Source organism: Macrobrachium rosenbergii, chromosome 50 (assembly GCF_040412425.1).
Source record: "Macrobrachium rosenbergii isolate ZJJX-2024 chromosome 50, ASM4041242v1, whole genome shotgun sequence".
NCBI classification, from domain to species: Eukaryota; Metazoa; Arthropoda; class Malacostraca; order Decapoda; family Palaemonidae; genus Macrobrachium; species Macrobrachium rosenbergii.
Genome location: NC_089790.1, coordinates 39,461,707 through 39,484,292, shown reverse-complemented (window position 1 = coordinate 39,484,292; position 22,586 = coordinate 39,461,707). Strand labels below are relative to the sequence as shown.

The following is a 22,586-nucleotide window of genomic DNA, read 5'->3' as shown; positions in this document are numbered from 1 at the left end:
TTCGCGAAGCTGTCATCACTAACCCCAAAACAAAGCGCCACTTTATCTGAACTGATGACAATTGAAATGAAACAAGCCCTTCCTGGACACACACAGTGTTCAAATATGATATTTAATGATAAAATAAAAGCCGTTCATACTTGCCTGGCAGATATATATAGCCATTCTCCCGAAGTCCGACAGAATTTCAGGCCTCCGCGGTACACGCAGTGGCCGTGGGCAGGTGGTTAGTACTCATTCCCACCGCTGAGGCGGGTATCAGGAACCATTCCCATTTTCTATTCACAGATTTCAATGCCACTGACTCCTGGAGGGAGGAGGGAGGGCATTATGAACAGTATATCTGCCAGGTAAGTATGAACAACTTTATTTTATCATTAAAATATCATTTTGTTCAGAGACTTACCTGTCGATATATATATAGCTGAATACCACCTTTGGAGGGGGTAGAGACAGCCAAGAATTAGAAACCAATTATTGGTAAAATGGCTTGGTTCTTATCTGATAGCGTAGCTGACTGAGTGGTTACTGTCACTAGTCTGTTTGCCATTAGAAACCAGCGCAGGTATAATTCATAGCTGGCGACTTCTAGATGATCTGTCACTGGGGTACCACAATGTGACTAGATCATGTGACCATACAAAGAGGACAAGAGCATTACTAACCACCCAACCAACACCTAAAGCGTTAGTTTGGGTAAAGGATTGGGGAAGACTGCTCCAGTAGTCGACCCAACAACCATAAACACAATTAAAAGGATAGGATCAGAGTTACCCTTTCTGTCCTGGTTGTCAGTTACAATGCATGGTCCCCAGCTAGTGCACTGTGATGCCACCTGCAAACATCTTGCCAAGAGTGTGGAAAACACCGAATTGACTTCTGCCAAAATGTACAATTGAGAATGTCACTGAGTACCATATTTTTCTTGAACGCTCTATGAGGTAGCAACTGCCCTCACCTCGTGAGCGTTAACTCTCAACAACTTGAAGTTGGAGTCACAACTAGAGTGTGCGTCCTTACGACAAACCTTCCAATGAAGAATGCCAGCATTCTTCTGATTACAGGTTTAACTGGCTGCCTCACAGAACACCAAATACCATCCGAGGACCACGAGTGTCCTGCCTTTTAAGGTAGTACTTGAGAGCTCTCCCAACTGACAGAACTCCTCAGTTCCTGTCCAATAAGGTCTGCTAAACCCCTACCTTTAAAGTGTCTAGGCTAGTGGTTAGAAGGTCTTCATTCCCAGCCAAGAACTTAGTTTAGAAAGAATAGACAAATGAAGTTCCCTTGAAGCCCACACATGGCGGCCCTTCGAACTTCGCTCACACTTCTTCGCGCCAGAGCCATGAGGAATGCCAAAGCCAAGTAACATCCTAAGAGATGCAGAGTGGAGAGGCTCAAAGCACAAACATCAAAAACTGATACCGCACCCAGTTCCGGGGCACAGAGTGAATTACTGAGGAACCTGGGACGCCTTGGCAGTCAGAAGATCGCAGGAGGTCCTTATTGTCAGACAAATCTAACTTTCTGTGTCTGAAACAGTCGAAGCATGTCTGATAACACTGATAGTCGAACCGCTATACCGAGCTTTTTCTCTAAGTGCAAAGGAGAAAAATCCACAACCTGGTTCAGTGAGATAGAGGAAGAGAGTTCCTTCTTTCACACCAACCTTGAAGGTTGCTCACTTCGGCTAGGATATATCCTGTTAGATGGCAGAACTTCTGGCTCTAGCGAGGTCTGTACACCTGGCCAGAAAACCTCTGCTCTGACCACTTTCGATAGTCTGAAAGCAGTCAGGTTCAGAGCGGGAGATTTTGAAGATATCTCGCGAAGGGCCACAGCGAGCAGGTCTGCTCACAGGAAGGGTCCTCGAACGCCTACCAACCAGGTGAGAAACCTGAGAACCAGTGGTTCATACAAAACGTGATGAGAGTCATCCTCACCCTTGTGAGTGTCAGCGAACTTGCGCATGACTTCTCCTGAAATTTGAACGGGAAAGGCGCAAACATCTATTCCCGTCCAATCCCAGAGAAGATGGACCCATCATGAACTGCCTGGTCGAGCAACATGAGCTTATAGAGGGATTGTTCTGGAGGTCGAAAGATCCACAAGATAGCAATTCTACCAAAATCTTGGCAAACTCTCCTTTTGAAGGGTCCATTCTTCCGGGCAGGAGTTGATGGCGCCAATTGAGTAGGTCTGCTCGAACATTTTCGGTTCCTGCAACAAAACTTGTAGAATCGAAATGCTGCAGCATAGACCAAAGTGAATAATCTCTCTCTCTTGCAAGGGCTGAACAGGGAACAAGAGAGTGTTCCGCCCTGTCCTTGGAGGTAATCCAATGCTGTAGTGTTGTCTGAAAGCATTTAGAACTACACGATTGCAAACTGGACTCGGAAGAATTGAGAGCCAAAAGATAGCCGCCAAATCTTTGATGTTGATGTGCCAGGACACCTGTTCCTCCTATTCCTTAACACTTCTCCCAGTTGCTTTCAACCCATGATTAACCACTAAAAACAACACTAGGTCGGTCAGCTTGAGGGAGATCCTCTTTCGTACTCGTTGATCGAGCTTCATATACCACAGATCTCTCTTTGTAGGAAGGAAAATTTCACCCTTCAAGTCTTCCTGCTTTGCCAGTTCTCCAACAGAAAGAACTGAAGAGGCCTGAGATGCAGACTCCCCAGGAACAAACTCTCCAGCGAGGAAATGGTCCCCAGCAGACTCATTCATTCCTCACTGCATGTTTCTTCCCCCAAGAAGGCCGAAGACTTTTTCGCACATAGAAGTTGCCGCCTATATTTGGAGACGCTATAAAAGCCGCTGAATATATCTGAATTCAGACACTGGACAGTGAGGGGATCAGCTGCGACTTTTCCCACAGACCAGAAGTCCCAGGGACTTCTACGAGTTGGGTCAACTGAAGGTCCTCCAGATGTTCGCCACGCACGCCCGAATCAACCAGTCGCCCAAGTGCAGTAGATCCTGACGCGCACAGGTGCAACTGTACCGTAACGTTTTCATGAGAAGTGTAAACACCCTTGGAGCAAATGACAACAGGTCTGGTGTTCCTGTAGCAGTCACCCATCCAAGTACCGACCAGACCCAACGCTGCTTAACTTCAACATCGACCATGAAGCAAAGCCAACGCAGTATACCGCTGTGCAGAGTCCAAAGCAGAGAGCCATGAATCGGCAATGCCTAGTCCCCGCGACAACCTAGATACTTCAATGCAACGTGATGAATTGGGGTTATAGCTATGGGGCACATCTTGGATCCAGCATCATCCAATCCCCAGGATGAAGGGCTTCCTAGTATTGACTGGCGAGGTCTCCATTCCTGAACTTTTCCTTCCGACCAAGTTGTTCTAATTCGTTGACGCCCCAAGATGGGTCTCCAGCCTACTGAAAGTTTTGGGACTAGAAACAATCTTGTAGTAAAACTCGAACTGCGAGTCCAAGCATCTGTTCACTGCTCTCCGCTGATAATTCAGTTATGCAGGTCAAACAGAATTTTTCTGTTTGACAGGATGGCAATTGGGAAACAAAACAAAGGAGGAGAGATATAAGGAACGTATAAACTCTTCTCTAACAGTAGTGGAGGACCAAACGTCTGTTCTTCTCTCTTCCAGGCTTTCAGCAAAATGCAGCCTGCTGCTAATGGGAGTCTGGAAGGAAAAGAGCGCCATACCTCTTTTGAAGTGACATTCCTTCGAAAACTAAAGCGGGTTCAGTTATGTTTCCACAGAGTTTCTCCCTCTTTGTTTGCAGGCACTTATTTGAAGCTGTTTAAGAACATTGAGATCGGTGCATTCGTTGTGGAGGAGATGCAGTTTGAATGTCGATAACTTTAGTTTTGAGATATAATGATATTTTGCTTTCTGTGTATTTATTTGCTTGTTGTTACATAGTTTGATGTTTTTATGACATATTTGAAAAGCCAAAAATATAATAATAGACTTGTAGCAATATAACTCAAGAATAGAAGCTAGATGTATGGAGTGTCAAACACGGCGCCCAGGTTGGGCAGCGATTCTTGTTTAGTCAAGCTCTGAGTTGTTACTGACTGACTACTGCTACTGACTGCCCCATGCATTCCTTGCAGTTTCGCTGATGCGCACTAGAATCCACAGGTTGCCATACACGCATTAGATATTAATATTTCATAGCTAAATGGAAATTACTACCGATATACTGGACATTATCATTACATTAAAGAAAAAGTAATTTTGTTCTATGATAGGGTTAATGTTTCTTGTTGCGTTCTAACTATGAATTTTTTAACAAAACCTTCGAGAAGATAGTCAGATATGTAAGGATGCCATATATAAATATCTTCAGAAAATTTATCTTTTTTTTTTCGTCAAACGCTCCCCTTAAGACAAAGACAACTGCAGAGGAACCGAAGGTTGAAAAGTCTCAGGAAACAGATCCTCAAGTAAAATAGCCAGAGTCTGATAATCAGAGGAAGAAGAAGACGAAAGATGTTTTCTTCATCCAAAGGCGTAACAGTGAGATGTTCTTTCCCAGCTGGCGGGTCTTGGTGCGGAGTGAGTGGTGAAAGTAGTTCGATTCGCTGATACGTAAGTGGGAACTCCCCACATCGGCAGTCGCCAAATTAAGAAGGACATCAGATGTTGAAGCCGGTAGTTAGCGCTGGCGATGCGGCCAACTGAGCGGCAGTCGTTCGCAAGATCAGCCACGCGGTTGAGCGTGGAGCGCCATGGCGCGGACGCAGCGAGGCTCCGTGGTAAGTACCAGAAGAGAGTTATAGCGCATGCGCGCGGCGCCATGGCCGAGCCACTCGAAGCCAAGGTGAGGCGCCATGAAGCGTGGAGAAGCGCATCAAGAGCAAGACACGCCGCTTCCTAGCTGATGACAAGAGAAGTCCACCTCAAATCAGAAGACGATTAGGGAAGCCACCAAACACCTCTCTCTAATGACGACTATAGCCCAAAACATCTAGCAGACGAGGAAGATGAAGCAGGAGACGAAGGTGAAAGTCTGTACCTTAACAGCAGTTTCAATCTTGAGTGCTCATGAGAGCATCCAGGCCGTTACAAACTCCAACAAAACCCACGCGTTGGAGAAGCAACTCTTCAGAAGGGCTGAACTCTGAGAGAAGGAAAGGGGCGCAGACGATACTTCCTTCTCACAGGGGCGAAGTTTCAGCCCCGCCTTAGCGCGGGCAGGGCCGAGTAGCCATCATCCGAAAACACTTTATTTCTCTCTGTGGAGGAATATCCACGCAACTTTCGGGGAAGAGCACAAACGTCTAGAGGAAGAGGACGTGAAGCGTCCTCTCCTCTATGCTTCTCTTAAGAGGGTGAGAGTCCAACCGAGAGCCCAACCCCGTAAGGGAGGACGGTCGAGATCGCAGATATCCTTCAGATGCTGCGTCTGCAGTACCCATCCTCGGCAGCCTGGGTAGCGCCATCAGGACCGCCGGAGACGCAGACCGGGTGGGAAGCCCCAGAACCCTGCCATGCGTGCTTCGACATGCCCCTCCTGGTCCTGGGAGTCTGACAGAGGTCCAGGCCTAGAGGCATTTAGCCGATCTGACGCCCTCCACAAACACCAAGGGCACTAGCACTAACACTTGCGTTTGCACTGTACTTCACTTATTTCAATATTAACATTGACTCATGAGAGCCAGGGCATTACCTTCTGCAGCAAACACAACTATAGTTAGTACTAAAATTTACTACAGGGTTACTAGTAGAGAAAACCCCTGACTGTCCATCTAAGGATGCACTCTAGGAGGATATCTCCTCAGCCTATCATTTCCAATTTAAGCATATAGGCTTCATATTTCTTCCACTCACCCTCAGATAATCCCACACATTCATTATACTGATTATCATAGAGCACTGAACACCCTTACATATCATACATAAAGAGTGAGGAACTATCGAAGTCTTTGATAGCCTCACCTACATTCACCCAAAGCTACACTCAATAGCTAGAGGTAAGACATCTTAACAGAAGCAAAAAGTCAAAGAAAATCAAAACAATCCACAAAGAAAGCATGCCAAGACATGATCCAGTCGAATACCAAAAAAACAAACTAAACACTATGGACAAATACTGAAAATCCAATGATGGAGTAACTGATTAACAGATGTTAGACAGTCCGCGCACAGAGAAAATCTGAATAGAAATGAATGAAGCTCATACCGCCTCCCATTTATGGGAATGGAAATAACCACCTGTCTACACACTGGCGTAGCCGCGAATTTTGAAATTCTGTCGGACTTTCGGAGAATACAATATATATATATCTGACAGGTAAGTCTCATGAACAAACCACGCTTTATCAGAAAGATAGTTCTGTCAAATTACGCATTATTAAAATTTATAATAACAATCTTCAAATTACGCTTATCAAGTTATCATTAGCTCTTTTGAGATCTGATGCCAAACTAAATAAGCATATCAACAACTCTACATTACATACAACACTATGGAAAAGTAAATATGTCAAAAATTATAGAGGATATACGACACAAGCGCAACATCATGAAATTCTCCCAGAAGATTACTTATCCCGGGTTTGAACTCACTGATCACAACAGGATAAATAATTCATATGACATTATCTTTTCCTGAAATAAGTTTAACACTACATTTATACGGTTGCAGGCATAAAGACCACCTGGTCAGTCTCATATTATTATTTTTCATCTTATTGATGAATGAGATTGGGCTGTGATCTGACAACACTAAAATTTCTTCATTCCTAGGTCGGTTCACATACACTTCAAACTTTTTCAATGCTGTGATTAATGCTAATGTTTCTTTTTGATTGTTGAGTGTTTTCACAGTGCTTACTAATTTTAAAGACATGAAACATAATGGATGGAAGATTTTGTTGTCATCTTCTACAGAACAGCCTAATTCACAGGTCAGATGTGCATCAATCCTGTATCACGAACTTTATTGAAGTTTTGAGCCAGCGCTGGTCTTAGTTGAATATGGTTTAACCTTTCAAATGATTCGGACATTCTAGAGTCCAACTCAACTCTTTAGGACTGTTGTTTAGTCAAGGAGCCATTATGTCAGAAATTTGGACAGAATCGCGATAAATCCAGCCATGCCTAAAATCTTTGTAGTTGTTTCCCTTCGTAGCAGGAGTAAGGTCTACGGATACCTTTCTACATTAGCATCAATAGAAGCGAAAGCGCCTTTCAACTTCACAAACTTATACTGTACAGTTGCTCTTCCAAACTCACTTTTTGTAAGTTGATTGTTAGTCCGTTTCTCTGTAGCTTTGAACACTTTCCTTAATATCTTCTCAGATGTTCCTTCACTCCCATGTATTATCAACAAATCACAATGTCATCAAGGTATACACCTGCCTTCTCTATTGATCCTAGTAGTTGATCCATCACTGCTGAATGCTGTGTGTGCATTCATCAGGACCAAACGGCAAACAGTATTGATACAGTCCAAAAGGAGTAATGAAAGCTGACAGCAACTTAGCATTCTCATCTAAGGGAATTTGATAATATCCAACAAGCTCATATCTTAAACAAATTTGGCTTGCCCAATATTATCAAGTAATTGATCAATAGAGCAAAGGATAATTGTCAGTCACACTGATGGAATTCAGTTTCCTATAATCAGTACACATCCTAAATGAGCCATCTGGTTTCTTCACTAACAATAATAAGGAGAACTATAATGACTTGAACTGGGTTCTGCTAACCATGCCAAACAAATATTCAACCCTTCTTCAGCATCCTCATGAAAAGGCACATGATGCTCATCTTAAAATGTTTTCCCATCTTCTCTGATCTTCATCTCATGCTTTCTATTGTGATTGGCGCCTAGGCATATTCTGCAAAAATTTTGTGGAAACTTTAACAACTTCACTTGACCAGTCACTGCTCAACACTCGATGTTTTAGTTATTCTTCCAAATTTTCTAATATTGAAGAATTGTTCATCTTGTTTCAGCTCTCAATTCGTACAACACTGTCTTCTCTGTAGACGGGCTGTTCAGGTTATTGACACTGTTTCAGTTTTAGTCTGAGAAGTAAGGTTCAAAAGATTCACATGTATCTTCCTTGTCGCTTCCTTCTTCCTGGTGTTTCAATCATGTTCGATCACTTAACTTCTTATTATCCATAAGACCTTTAAAACCATTGGTAAGGGGGAAATCTTTCACTGGTAAGAACACTAGAATCCTATGTCCAATACTAAAATTTCCTTAGCTTAGTTTTAGCATCATATTTCCTTTTCATTTTCTCTTGACTTATTTTCAATGCTAAATTTTCAAAGAGAATTTTCACTTTCTTAATCTTTTCCCTGCCCTTCACTATGCCCTCCTTGATTTCCTCTCTGATTTTCTTCCCAATTCCTCTCTGCAAGAATCTTCAATGACCTCTAATGTCCACCAAAATCATTTCATTTGGTGAACATCCCATGCTTTCTTTGATAAGTGGTTAGGTATTCTAACTTCAATAATATTATACTAGTAAACCAGCATCCCATTCTCTCTCGGATTCATTACAATACTTAGTTAACATACTTTTCATCAGTTCAGGAACTTTCCTGCTGCTCCTGAGTTCTGGATGATAAGCAGTTGATAACTGTTGTTTACCCTAACAAGTTCATCACATCCTGGAATAATTTTGAAGTAAAGTTCGTTCCTCTATCACTTGCACAATTTCTGGTATTCCAAACTTGGGAGAAAAAACTCCACCAACTTCTCAGCAATTACCTTTGCACTTATATTTACAGGAATCGTCCCAGGATACCTGAAATACTGGACACATTAATGTTAATAGATATTCATTTCTTTGTTTTCTCGGAAGTGGCCCAACCACATCTATAACGGCCTTGCTAAAGGGTTCTCCTCTAACTTATGCTGTAGGGGGCTTTCTGAATGGTTTCATTCAAGTTTTCCAGCTATCTGGCATGTGTACACTCAAAATCAGCAATATCTCAGAAGTCCAGGCCAGAAAAAATACTCATAATCTTCTCACAGTCTTCCTGATTCCATATGTCCAGACCTTCAGGCGCTGTTTAAGCAACTTGTTTCCTCAATGGATATGGAATCAAAATGATGATATTCACCTCTATTCAGTATTTCCCTGGTATATCTGCAGGTCGATGTCTTTCCTCATTAGCAATCCTTCCTTTAGGATAACAGGTGGAGGTTTGTTGCATCTCTTCTTGATCAACAACTCTGAAAGAACAAACAGCTTGTAACGTTGTATCCTCTTCTGCAGTTTCATTAGCTTTCTCTAGTCACTTGACCAACTTCAAGGGCTGAATTCTCCATATCTGCTAACTCTGCTTCTCTGTAGTTTCACTACTATCTTCTGTGGTCCCTTTATCAATGAGTCTCTTCAGTAACAACAGGGACCTCATCTTCTTTAAATTCCTTCATTACTAACATCAGGAAATCTCACTTTCCTGGAACAGTTCTTTGATCTAAGATCCACTGATTCTTCATGGTAGAATCCTCAGACACCAGACATAGTTTTCATACTCCGTAGTTACACAACCTCTGGAAACAGGGGTTTTTCTAAATTCATCAGAGACTGATCTCTAACGGTTTGTCTGGTCACTACAGGACAAGAATAACAATGGTACACTACCAAATTCTATTACCGTGCAAAACATGTACACCTTCAACAGCTAGTGAGTCCTTACAGTAAATCAACATTCTTTATCACCAATTCACAGGAAAATGCAAGTGCATAGGAGCACTTTTCCGGTGTCTCAAAATAACTGAATCTCAGGAGATCTTTCCAACCAGGGGGAGCAAAATCACTTAACTACCACACTATGTCACCCTCGTATCACGTAATACCTTGACTGAAAATTTCGCACACTTCCCTCCTGGAGTTGTCAGCGCACTTCATGATATAATATGCTCCAAGCTGTTCAGCCACCACTGTTTCAGTTACATTTCCACTGCTGCCAAACAATTTTCTATTTATTTATCCCATTGTTCACACTGCTTCTAGTTTGTCACTTGAATAATTTCTAACTACTGAATCAATCATGGTCTGTTGTTGTGTCTGATAACAATCTCTGACTGTATGTCCACTTTTCCATACATTTAGTAAGATAACATTTTAGCTTAATTATCTTGAGAACATATCGATGATGAGATTTAACATTCAATTGCTGAGGAGTTATTCTGATTTTGTGACAGATGAGCACTTTGTGAAGTATTTCTCCAGTTGTAATGTTCCTGAAATTGACTTAATTCAAACCAGCAAGATGGGGTTCGTATCATTACTATAATTTTTGCTAGAAATGATATTAAAATCTTCACAATGTACAGCTTGTCGTTTCTTAACCAACCTCTCAAATAGGCTCTTATGTGCTCAGGAATTCTCACATATTGTCTGGGTGACTACTAATTCTCAAGTTCTGTCCAAGGATTTAACCCTTATAACAAACCATCGTTTAAAAACATCTTCTACTTTGTAGGCATAATCCAAGAAAAGTTATCTTGTCATCCTTCAAAGATTCAACTCATTATAGTTATTCAGGGTCATCTGCAACTGTAGCACATATGCTTAAGTACCTTGTACTCTTCTTACACTGATCAGCTGAGAGAGATATATATTATTAAGCAAAAGAGGCAATTTCTTCCTTTACCAACAGAACACTGTATCAGACTAATCATTTATCCTCTATTATCCCCATACCCTGAAGCTTACTTTTTCAAAGATCAAAACCTGTTTGGGGCTTCTTCTGTAAATTTCGGGAATTAATTCCTGCACTTTTACTACATCAAATACAGGGTCTGAATATCTTTCTGAGAAGTGCTAGACGGTGTTACAAGTAATGTGGATTGAGCTACACTCCTATCTCCCTTCATGTCTTAGTTCTTTCTCTCCTCTTTTGCTCTTTCTTTTTCTTCTTCTGCTGCTTTTCTCTCTCTCTTTCTTCTTTCTTCTCTATGTTCTCTTTCTGCTTGCATTTTCTCTCTTTCAGCCTGTATCCTCAGCTTAATCAAATTTTTCTGTTTACATTGTTCAAGTTCTGCTTCTGCATCACTTCCTTTCTTCAACATACACTGTAAACTCTGTCAGCTGCATTCAACACCCTTTGCACCTCTCCCAACTCTTCATCTACTTTACCAGAGTCCATCAACGCTTGATTGTAATATATTTGATTTGTGCCTTAATCATACCATCAGACACAGCCACTCCCCACATGCTACTGCAAGCAATCCACTGTACCTTAGTCAGGTTGATTCAGACAACTTGATGGAAGGATAAGAAAACCTCTGAACATTGAACAGAGCCATTTCTTCTAAGTTACTTTGACTAAATAATTCACAATACAAAGTAAAAATAACTATGGTCACTCTCCTCTATCAAAATATATCCCTAACACCACCAGCAAACCATAAACGAGTGATATTTCTGTTTTGTCTCCACACTTGGGCACCAAACAATATATAATGTCATTGATGTGTCAAGTACCGTTATTACACAACTAATCTCAAGATTCAAAATATACCTCACTTCAGTTGTAGATACCTGAACTCTATAACATTAATTGTTACGACTGAGTACTCAAAGGTAACAGATCCCTTAAGAAAAACTTATTTATCAATCACTGAAAATCAAACTAAGTTCATCAGAAATATATGTGAGGTATCAAAAATTAAACTAGAAATCTTCTAGAGTAACAGACAAAATTTCATAAGTGAACAAAAAGTGATGAAGATTTAAAGGAGATCTTCGATTTTGTAGAAAATAAAGAGAATTTAGTCAAAAGGAACGAGCAGAACTAAGTAACAGAATTGGATGCCCCATAGACGCGGTAAACGTCATAGACGACGTACTAGTTTGGATGTGTCACGAGTGTGACCCGTTTGATCAATTACTATGAGTACTCCATAAAAGAATAGTACCAAGGAGCCTAAGAAACAAAGTCATTGAGTTAATGCATGACGGTGACATGAGAGCTCACCCGGGAAGGGATGAGACAGTTGGACTGGTTAAAAGATCTTTTCATTGGAAAGGAATTTACAAGGATGTTAGTAATTACGTGAAGAGCTGCAATACTTGCAACAGTTACAAGGGAAGAACAGATAAGGAAGTACCTCTGGGGAAATATCCCATTCCGCAGACTCCATTTGAAAGAGTAGCCATAGATCTAATCACTAATCTTCACACCATGAGTAAGGGAAATAGAAATATACTAGTGTGTATTGACGCACTCACTAGATATACAGAGTTAATACCATTAACTAGTAAAGGAGCTAAAGAGTGTGCAATCGCTCTCTTTGATAAGATATTTTGTAGGTATTCTGCCCCACAGCTCATTATATATGATAAAGGCAACGAGTTCAATAACTCATTGGTTCAAGAAATTTGTGATGCATTCAAGGTAGAAAAGGTAACGATACAACCGTATCATCCAGCTAGTAATGGCTTAGCAGAAAGAAATAACAGAAAGGTTCTAGATGCATTAAGGCATACAGTAGGACAGGATCCTGACTGGGACATCAATTTACCTTTAGTCCAATTATCACTAAATGCTAAGTATCATACAAGTACTCAAGCAACACCCATAAAGGCTTTAATGGGATATGAACCAAGATTACCATATGCATGGCTAAATCAGCCAATACAGCCTAATTACTCTGAAGACATTATGAAAATAAGAATTTGAAATTTCAAGGTAATTCATAAGCAATTACACAAGAATTTAGAGGAAGCTCAGAAGAATATGATAGACAGGCATCAAGAAGGATTAAGGCCAGTAGATTACAAGATAGGCGATGAAGTTTACCTCAAGAAGGAAGTAAGAAGTGGAATTAATTACAAGTTAGCCACTAAATTCACAGGCCATACAAGGTCATAGATGCAAGAGACTAAGGTGAAAGTGAAAAAGGTGAATGAAGTAATACCTTCCACATATGCTGAATCATTAGAAGACGACGGATTTTGGATAAATAAAGATAAAGTCAAGAGAACAAAAGAAGTTAAAGAGGCAGAACTGACTGAAGAATTAGAAGAAGCTGCTTCAGAAGAAACAACTAGATATAACCTAAGAAATAGAAGAGTCACATTTCAGTAATAATGATAAGAACAAACCCATCAATTCATCCTGCTATTCCCTGTATTTGATTTCTTTATTGCTGAGTTTGCCTTTATTGGTTGACTTAGTAATGAAACTATTTTTTTTATAATGTTGCAATGCTTACTTTAATTAGTCAGTCTTGTAACAAAAGGATTTGGGGTTAAGGCTCCGTAACATCGAATTTACTTTTTCTTTAACTGAGGGGAATTACTTAGGACGCAAGAAAGTAAAGTAAAAGTTCTGAAATGTAACGTATTAAAGTCAGAAGGGTTAACAGTCATCTTTAGGGATTTGCAACCCACTACCACTAATAGAAGAATGAGGTAGAAATTTAAGACAGGTTTTTAAATGATTTTGACGAGAATCTTGTTTTCATATCACGAATAATTTTACATCAGTGTACTAATCATAGAAGTAAAAGGTAAAGAAATGAGAAATACAGTTTGTAAGATTTGTGAGTATGTTAAGCATACCTCATCAAGAAGTCTTGGCATAATCCATAACATGTCAGCATTGAGAGGAGTGCATGAATTATACTAGCACTAGAAGTAGAAATACTAATTACTTATTTTTCCCGTGGAACTAACACGTTTGCGATCTTCGTTTCTTAGGGATACTTTAAATAGCGAAAGGTTACTGATTTGTTTTGCCAGTCACAAAATATTCATAAGTACTGATTTGTTTTGCCAGTCACAAAATATTCATAAGTACTACTTTGTTTTCCCAACCCAAGTTGTCAGTCATACTTTGAGTTAGTCATTAAAAATGTAGATGTTTCCTATGCAAAGAGAAGTCTATACTTGCATTGATAAAGTCAAGCAACACGTACACAAGTAAGTTACACATGTTAGTTACAGAGTGTTTGAATACACCCAAGATACAAGTAAGGACATTATCATTCATTTGTAGCAGCGAGCCCAACAAGAAATCCATGAAGAACGGCCAAGAAATGAAGGTTGCCGCCTTATGATTGTACAGATTGATTACTTTTAAGAATTTAAAATCCACCTGTTAGGCAGCTAGGTATGAGGGCTGAGTAAATCCAAATGTAACTTGGATAGATAATTGCTAATGTTTCTTTGCTCTTTTATATATCATTTACGATTGTTTTAATACTTAAAGCTAGATTCATAGAAGGAATTTGTTATGCAAAATGTGCACATTGTTAGGAGCCCTCATAGTCCATACTGTTTTGTTTATTTAGAAAACTGTCAGGAGACAGTTAGGTAGCATGGCTGAGACTGTATCGAGAGAATAGAGAAAAACATATTTTTTCGAAGTGGAAATATCCTATTTCCATTTTGGGTCAGTACAAAAGGACCATAAACTCATAAATCTCCCAGCCTGTCACAACAAGTCGCCACCCATATCTTCAAGAACACACCAGCACTAACGAGGCGCTAAGAGAAATTGCATCTGGCGTGCCTTCGAATTACGAGGGTCCCTGCGAAGGTTAGTAGAGTGTGGGAAAACACCCTCACCCCCCTTGACTTTGAAGGAGAGCCCAAGGAAATAAGCCACGCCCACAGGTCAAGCCTAGATGTTTTGGCCAATCAAATGCCATCAGTGCCAGAGATCTAGAGACGTCCTACAAGGAGCAAATACCCAATAATCAACAGGAATTCCTTAAAACACACCTCCAAAAGTTGGAATGAAGCAAGTGGAGGAGGTGCCTCAGGAAAGCAGTACCTGCCCAGAATATGACGTCATGGTTGACACAAGGGAAAATGGGAGATATAAGGACAGGCAGGCAGGAAAGGGCAGAAAAAAGCGAGACAGAGTCGAAAGAGAGAGTCGAAAGGGGGAAAAGAGCAGAGTCTAAGCAGAGTGGGAAGATAGAGAGAGAGAACTATTCCGAAGTGAGGGGAAGCAGAAAAGACAGAAAGAGAAGAAGTGTGTTAGTGCAAGGATTGACTCTCAGAATCTTAGTACCCTTAATCTAATTCGTTTAGTCTCTCGAAACCATTATTTTAAAGTCTCAAAACCATTATTTTAAAGTCTCGAACCATTAAGAAACAGTTAAGAAACTATAGGTGGAACTGTAAGACAAGAAGTGCAAATAAAGAAGAAACGGGAACAATGAATCATTTCCCATTTAACCTTGGTAATTTATATTTTAATAACTGTTTTTAAAGAACCACTTGTTCCTGCTACACATAACTTCCACGCCGCCTGCCCGGGTGCGCTACCTTAGAGTTGGGCCCTTTGAAGGAAAGAAACAGGGTCTGACAACATATATATATATATATATATATATATATATATATATATATATATATATATATATATATATATATATATATATATATATATATATATATATATATATATATATATATATATATATATATATATATATATATATATATATATATATATATATATATATATATATATATATATATATATATATATATATATATATATATATATATATATATATATATATATATATATATATATATATATATATATATATATATATATATATATATATATATATATATATATATATATATATATATATATATATATATATATATATATATATATATATATATATATATATATATAACCATTAATGCCCTCTTAACTTCTCGAATTCTTCGCTTTTTTTGGGGATATGCTTGTAATATGAAGTCGCAACATCCAAAGGCAAGAAATTGAAGAGACTTGTAGATTGCCGGTCGCGGGACACGAACCCGCGTTACCATACCCACAAGGAGGTCACATTGCCGACCTGACCACGTGGTCAGGTTGGCAACGTGACCTCCCTTGTGGCTATGGTGACGAGGGTTCGTGTCCCGTGACCGGCAATCACAAGTCTCTTCAATTTCTTGCTTTTGGATGTTACGGCCTCATAGTTACAAGCATATCCCCCCCAAAACAAAAGCGCAAAGAATTCGAGAAGTTAAGAGGGCATTGTGGCTATTAGAATTACACACACACACACACACACACATATATATATATATATATATATATATATATATATATATATATATATATATATATATATTATATATATATATATATATATATATATATATATATATATATATATATATATATATATATATATATATACATATATAAATATCTATTACATATATATACATATATATATATATATATATATATATATATATATATATATATATATATATATATATATATATATATATATATATATATATATATATATATATAATATATATATATATATATATATATATATATATATATAACAGAATGGGAAACGTGACAACGCCACTAACTATATGAGAGTCTCAACCTTTCAAAGCTAATATAGCAACAAAGCTTCATATAGCCAACACAATGCAGCACTCTGGAACAACTCACTTAGCTTACAGTTTTTGGTAATTCTTTATAAAGTAATTAACAGACTATCCTAATCTGTAATTTTTAATTTTCATTCAATTTAAAATGGTATTTTTATAATAAAATTAAGTTTCATTTATACTTACCAAGTAATTACATTTCTATACTCACGTGGCAGTTGAAAATTTGAAGTTCCCAGTAGCGATTCGTTTATTTAGTGAAAGTAGCTACCCTGCCCTCTATCTGGGAACAATAGGTACAACATTAACAGCGATTGTTACTACTTTTGTGCTTAATGTCCATCAGAGGGGAGGAGGGATGGCTCTGATCTTGTAATTACTTGGTAAGTATATATGAAACTTAATTTTGTTATGAAAATACCATTTTCATATCTGTAACCCCCAATACCGAGCCAACCATCGATAACGGACCTAAGGTACTGCAATTTTCGCACGTCATTTCAATTTCTTCAGGACTGTGTGAGGCAAAAACGGAATTGCATTTCCAGTATGTTGACTGGAGGATAGTCGAGAGCGACATACTATGCCTACAGGCATAAGAAGTGGCGACAGCTCTAATATCGTGTGCTTTCACCTTAAAGGAAGGTAGGACATCATCATCTACTTAAGTGCGCCTCAATGATCAGACTTCTCAGAAAAAATTACAGAACATTCTTAGACAACGGGTTTGAAGGGTTCTTGACGAAACACCAGAGGTTACTGGCATAGCCTCTGATTCTCCTTGTCCTGTCTAAATAATACCTCAGCACCCGCACTGGACAAGGACCCTTTCCTCCTCCTCCTCTGGTCGAGAATGCCCATAAGGTTTTTAATAAAGAAAGGGCATGACCAGGGATTAGACGGGGACTTGTTCTTAGCAGGGAAGCCAAGTACAAAGGTGTGTACAGCATCTTTCAAGAAACCGAAACGCTTGTCTACAGCCTGCAACTCGCTTACTCTTTTGGGGGTGCCAAGGCAACAAGAAAAAGTCTTCTTAGCTAAATTCTTGAACGAAATAGTATGGAGAGGTTCGAAAGCAGGACCCATTAACCATTAAGTACAACATCCAGGTTCCATGACATGGAGTTGTCCTTCACCTGTTTATAAGTCTCGAAAGGCTTAATCACATCCGTTGGGTCTTTATCGGAGGCTAAGTCTACACCTCTATGCTTGAAGAATGATCCCAGCATAGTTCTATAGCCCTGAATAGTCAATGGAGAGAGTCCTTTGGAAGTCCTGAGAAAAAGAAGAAAGTAGTTTTAGCAGATGAGATATTATTGCTGCTGCACCACCTGTGGATGATAGCCCACTTGGCCTGGTAGACTCGGCTGGTAGACTTACGTCTACATCTAGAAATTGCTTCCGCAGCTTGCTTTGAAAACCCTTCGCTCTGATGAGTCTCCGGATAGTCTGAAGCCTCTCAGAGCTAGAGCAGGTAGTCCTTGATGGAACTTCCAAAGATGAGGCTGTTTGAGAAGATGTGGACTTTGAGGCAGTAACCTTGGGAAGTCCACAAGGAGCTTGAGAAGGTCCAGGAACAATTCTTTGAGAAACCAAAAGGGTGCTATCAGGGTCAGAGAACTCCCCTCACCAAGTTGAATGGCGGAAAGGCGTAGAGGTCCAGGTTCGACCAGTCTATCAGCATTGCATCTGTTGCCCATGCCTGAGGATCCGGGACTGGCGAACAAAATAGGGGAAGACGGTAATTCTTCGATGTGGCGAACAGATCAACTGTCAGCCTGCCCCACAACTTCCAGAGGCTGCTGCAGACACTGGAGTGCAGGGTCCACTCTGTCGGAAGGACCTGGCCCCATCAAATTGATCCATCTGCCAAGACGTTCATCTTTCCGTGGATGAATCTGGTTTTATGTCTAACCTGATTCTGGTCTGCCCATTTTAGCAGCTCCTTCGCTGTCTGACAAAGGGAGAATGAGTGGTTTCCATCGATTCTTGACATAGGAGAGCCGTGTTGTTGTCGGAATATACCACCACGGTTCTGTTTGCTACTGCTTTCGCAAAATGCTTCAGGCCGAGGTGAATGGCAGATAACTCCTTGGCGTTTATATGCAGCTTCCTTTGATCCAGAGAACAAATGCCGGAAGCTTCCCGAGCGTCCAGAAAAGCTCCCCACCCCTGGTGTGAGGCGTCTGCATAGAAGGAGAGGTAGGGGCTCGGAAGAAGTAGAGACTTTCCCTCTGATAGCCTCTCCCTGGACGTCCACCACAAGAGATCCTCCTTTATCTCGTTTGTAACTGGGAATGTCACTGTGTCCGGCTGCTGTCTTCTGTTCAAGCTTGCGCATAGAAAGAACTGAAAGAGGCCTAACATGAAGTCTTCCTAGCTTCACAAACTGTTCTATGGATGAGAGGCTTCCTGGCAGACTCATCCATCGATTCGCTGAGCAAACTGGAAGCGAATGAAGGTCCTGTACTGACTGAAGGCAGAACTCTATCCTCTTTGGGGAGGGAAAAGCCTGAAAACTCAGAGAGCTGATCCTCATCCCCAAACAGAGAATCTCCTGAGTTGGGGCTAGTTGGGACTTCTCTTGATTTATTAAAAGTCCGAGTTCCTCTGTAAGAAGAAGGGTAGTCAGCAGATCATTCTTGCACTGTTCCTGAGACTGGGAGCGGAGGAGCCAGTCGTCTAGGTATAGACTTATGTTGATACCTAGGAGGTGGAACCATCTCGCGGGGGGTGACAGGACTCGCGTGAATACTTGTGGGGGTAGTGGAGAGACCAAAACAAAAGGCCCAAAACTGGAAGACTTTGCCCTGAAGACAAATCTCAGGTATTTCCTGGACTCCGGATGTATTGGAATGTGGAAATACAAGTCCTGTATGTCGAGTGTTATCATCCAGTCGACCTGTTGGATGGAGGATAACACTGACTGATTTGTCTCCATTTTGAACTTCGTCTTCTGTATGAAGAAGTTCAAAGCACTGACGTTGAGGACAGGTCTCCATCCCCCTGATGACTTGGGGACAATGAGCAAGCAGTTGTAAAATCCTCTTGAAGTTCAATCCTCCATTATCACTATGGTCTTCTTCCTTAGGAGGGAAGACACTTCCTCCGAGAGAGCTACGAACTTCTTGCAGCCCTCCGAGTATGGCATCAATGCGATCGGCGAATTCATGAGAGGAGGGTACTCTAAGAACGGGACTGAGTAACCCTCTTTGAGAACTTTGATCGTCCAAGGCTCCACACCTCTTGCACTCCACCTCTGCCAGAAGAGGGAGAGTCTGGCTCCCATGGGTGCACAAAGGATAGAGGAGTCACTTTTTGGAAGAGGTTTTGGCTGAAGTCCTCTTGACGGACTTAGCAGAGAAATGCGCCTTGGAGCAGGGTCTCGAGAAAACCTGTCTGCCTTCAAGAAAGGGATGCTGTTACAGAGGGGAGACAGACTCGCCAGAAAAGGCAGACAGTTCCTTGGGGCACTTTGAAGATTATGCAAGAAGGTCTTGGGTTGGTTTTTTCTGCAAATCAGTGGCAATCTCCTTCATCGCGGAATGAGGGAACAAATACTGCTTGTCCAAGGGAGAAAATAAAAGTGCAGACTTGTGAACCACCATCACCCTCTCGTGGTGAAGGAGCACCACAACTCCCTCTTCTTCAAAACTCCCATGGCGAAAAGACCCGCAACTTTGAAGGAGCCATCCCTCACTGCCTTATCCGCACAGGGTAAAATACCCAGCCAATCCACAGCCAAGTCGGGCAGTAAAACATTGTGATCTTTTATTTTCCTAGCGAGAGCTCCTATCGACCAATCCAGAAAGCTGAAGACTTCTAGTACTTTAAACAAGTGCTTCACAAGGTGATCAAGCTCCACAGAAGCAAAGAAAACTTTAGCCAAAGAAAGAGCAGAGTCATGAGCCGAGTCTATCAAACCTGAGAAATCACCTTGGGAAGAGGCAGCACCTCCCAAGGAAGGAGCTTCTCCAGTAATAAGAGATATTCTTGGCCGTCAATCTAGCAGGAGGAAAGGCAAAAGTGACCTTCCCTTGTTCCCTTTTAACGGACACCCAATCTTCTACCTCTCTAAGTGCCTTTCTCGCATACGAAGAGAGAGCTAGCTGAGGTAGGCGCAAACTAGAATCTGCTGGGTTTCTCATAAGGAACGTGAAAGCGGGAGACACTGGAGCAGCTGGTTGGAAGTGAGAGGGAAGGTTGCCAAAAAATATCTCATCAGGGAAGCATAAGCCATAAGAGGAGGGTCTGGTACTACTACTTCCTCCTCTGCAGAAACAGAGATAAAATAGGGACTTGAGAAGGCTTATGTGAAGGGGAAGCCTTATGCAGAGGGCCAGAAACATCTTCCAACTGCTCCTTGATATGCGCAAAAGAAGGATCTTCAGGCACGTGAGGAGATGATGACGTAGGTGTGCATTCAGTGGAAGTTGGGTGGACAGTTGGTGCCGGGCACTCGGTTGGTGCTGAGTGCTTTGTGGGAGCCGAGCTGGCTCGAGGCAGGCGCTCGACGGCTGGGAGGCAGTCTGGCAAACACTCTGGACTTTCATATGGGTTCCCGGAAGAAGTGTGTTTCTTAAAAGAGCGCTTATGAGCCAAGTGATGAAGTTCAGCATGTGAGCGCTCGGAAGAAGGGTGAACGGGGCTGCGGCACATACTGCAACCCGGTTGTGGACTAGCTGAATGGTCTTTAGCACACTTCAGAGAAAAGGGAGAGGCGTCTCTATCATGACGTCTCTTTGAGGGACGAGATTCACCTGGGAAGCAACAAAAAAGCCTCTTACTAGCACTAGAGTTACTATCGGAGTCAGACAATAACTGGTGGGCGCTCACTGTGACACTTTTCCAAATGGTTGTCAGAATTATGAAGCACTGAGTCGGATGAGGGGGACTGCCAGTGGGCAAACCCCGCTAACTCCCTTTGGACCTCCAGTGTGTCTGCTCCCAGGTTCAGGGGAGTATGACAGTGACCTTTGTCTGAGAGCGTCAGTGGGACGGACAGCCACCTCCTCCACTGGCACTGACACTGACACTTGTTTAATACTCTGCATTTCATCCATAAGGACTTTAAGTGATTCACCCAACTTTGATACAGTATTAGCTACGAGATCAAATTTACGATCGACCTTTCTATCAAGGCTGGCTACGGTACCAGGATCGGAAGCATGGGAGCCAGGAATAAGAGTTGATGGAGAATTATTAGGAGGACTGAGGATGGGGGATAAAACAAGGGCAAGAGAAGGAATGTTATGGTCAATGAGTTGAATGTTAGTGACAGGCTCTACACTCTGAGCTCTACTCTCTACACTCTGAGCTCTACTCTTGGCTCTATTAGCCACCTTCCTTTTCCTATTTCTATCTAACTTATCCAAATAAGATCCGAGAACCTTCCATTTCTTCTCATCCCATCCAACACATTCACACAAGTGAGATCTATTGAACACTCTTGTCCTCTACGTTTTGCATACTATGACTATCGTAGGTTACTTTGGTCATTTGGGTCTTGCAACCCTCCCTACAATACCTAATACTTGATGAACTGGAATCAAATATTGTAAATAAACTGTAGAAAAACCACTAGGCTAACCTGAAGAGCTACAAAAATAATGGGTACTTCACCAAATCCTCGGGAAAAGCAAAGAAAAAACCTCAAATTCAACCACCAAACCATTCAATGTTGACGGTAAAGCTGGCAGAAAAGTAGTGACGATTGCTGTTAACGTTATACCTATTGTTCCCTGATGGGAAGGGGTAGTTTACCTACACTATATATAAACGAATCGCTACCATGAACTTTAAATTTTTAACGGCCACACTAGTGGAAAGTATAGCTATGTAATTACTTGGTAAGTTACATATATGAAAATATTAATTTACCCATTACAATTTTTTGAATTTTCATTCAACTTGAAATATTAAAGCAAAATGAAAAGATTCTAAAAATACATACAATTTAGTACTGAACAGTTTAGCAGGACAAAAACATAGCCATTTCAGTAGTTCTACCTACTTACTGGGTATGGTAAGATATGTAAAATACACACAAAAAAATACAATATACAAAAAAATCATAAACATCTTTGCATCTCTACATAAGTTACAACACACTTTGCACTTACTGTGCCTCTCTCTCTCTCTCTCTCTCTCTCTCTCTCTCTCTCTCTCTCTCTCTCTCTCTCTCTCTCTCTCTCTCTGGTATAGTATTTTAACTGACATTT

At 40.9% G+C, this 22,586-nt stretch overlaps 1 protein-coding gene across 2 annotated transcripts in view; it reads right to left on the bottom strand.

Annotated features, from left to right (window-relative positions):
- LOC136832844 (glutathione S-transferase theta-1-like) overlaps positions 1–22,586 on the bottom strand; it is a 201,444-nt gene that overhangs the window by 143,086 nt on the left and 35,772 nt on the right. The window lies entirely within an intron of this gene.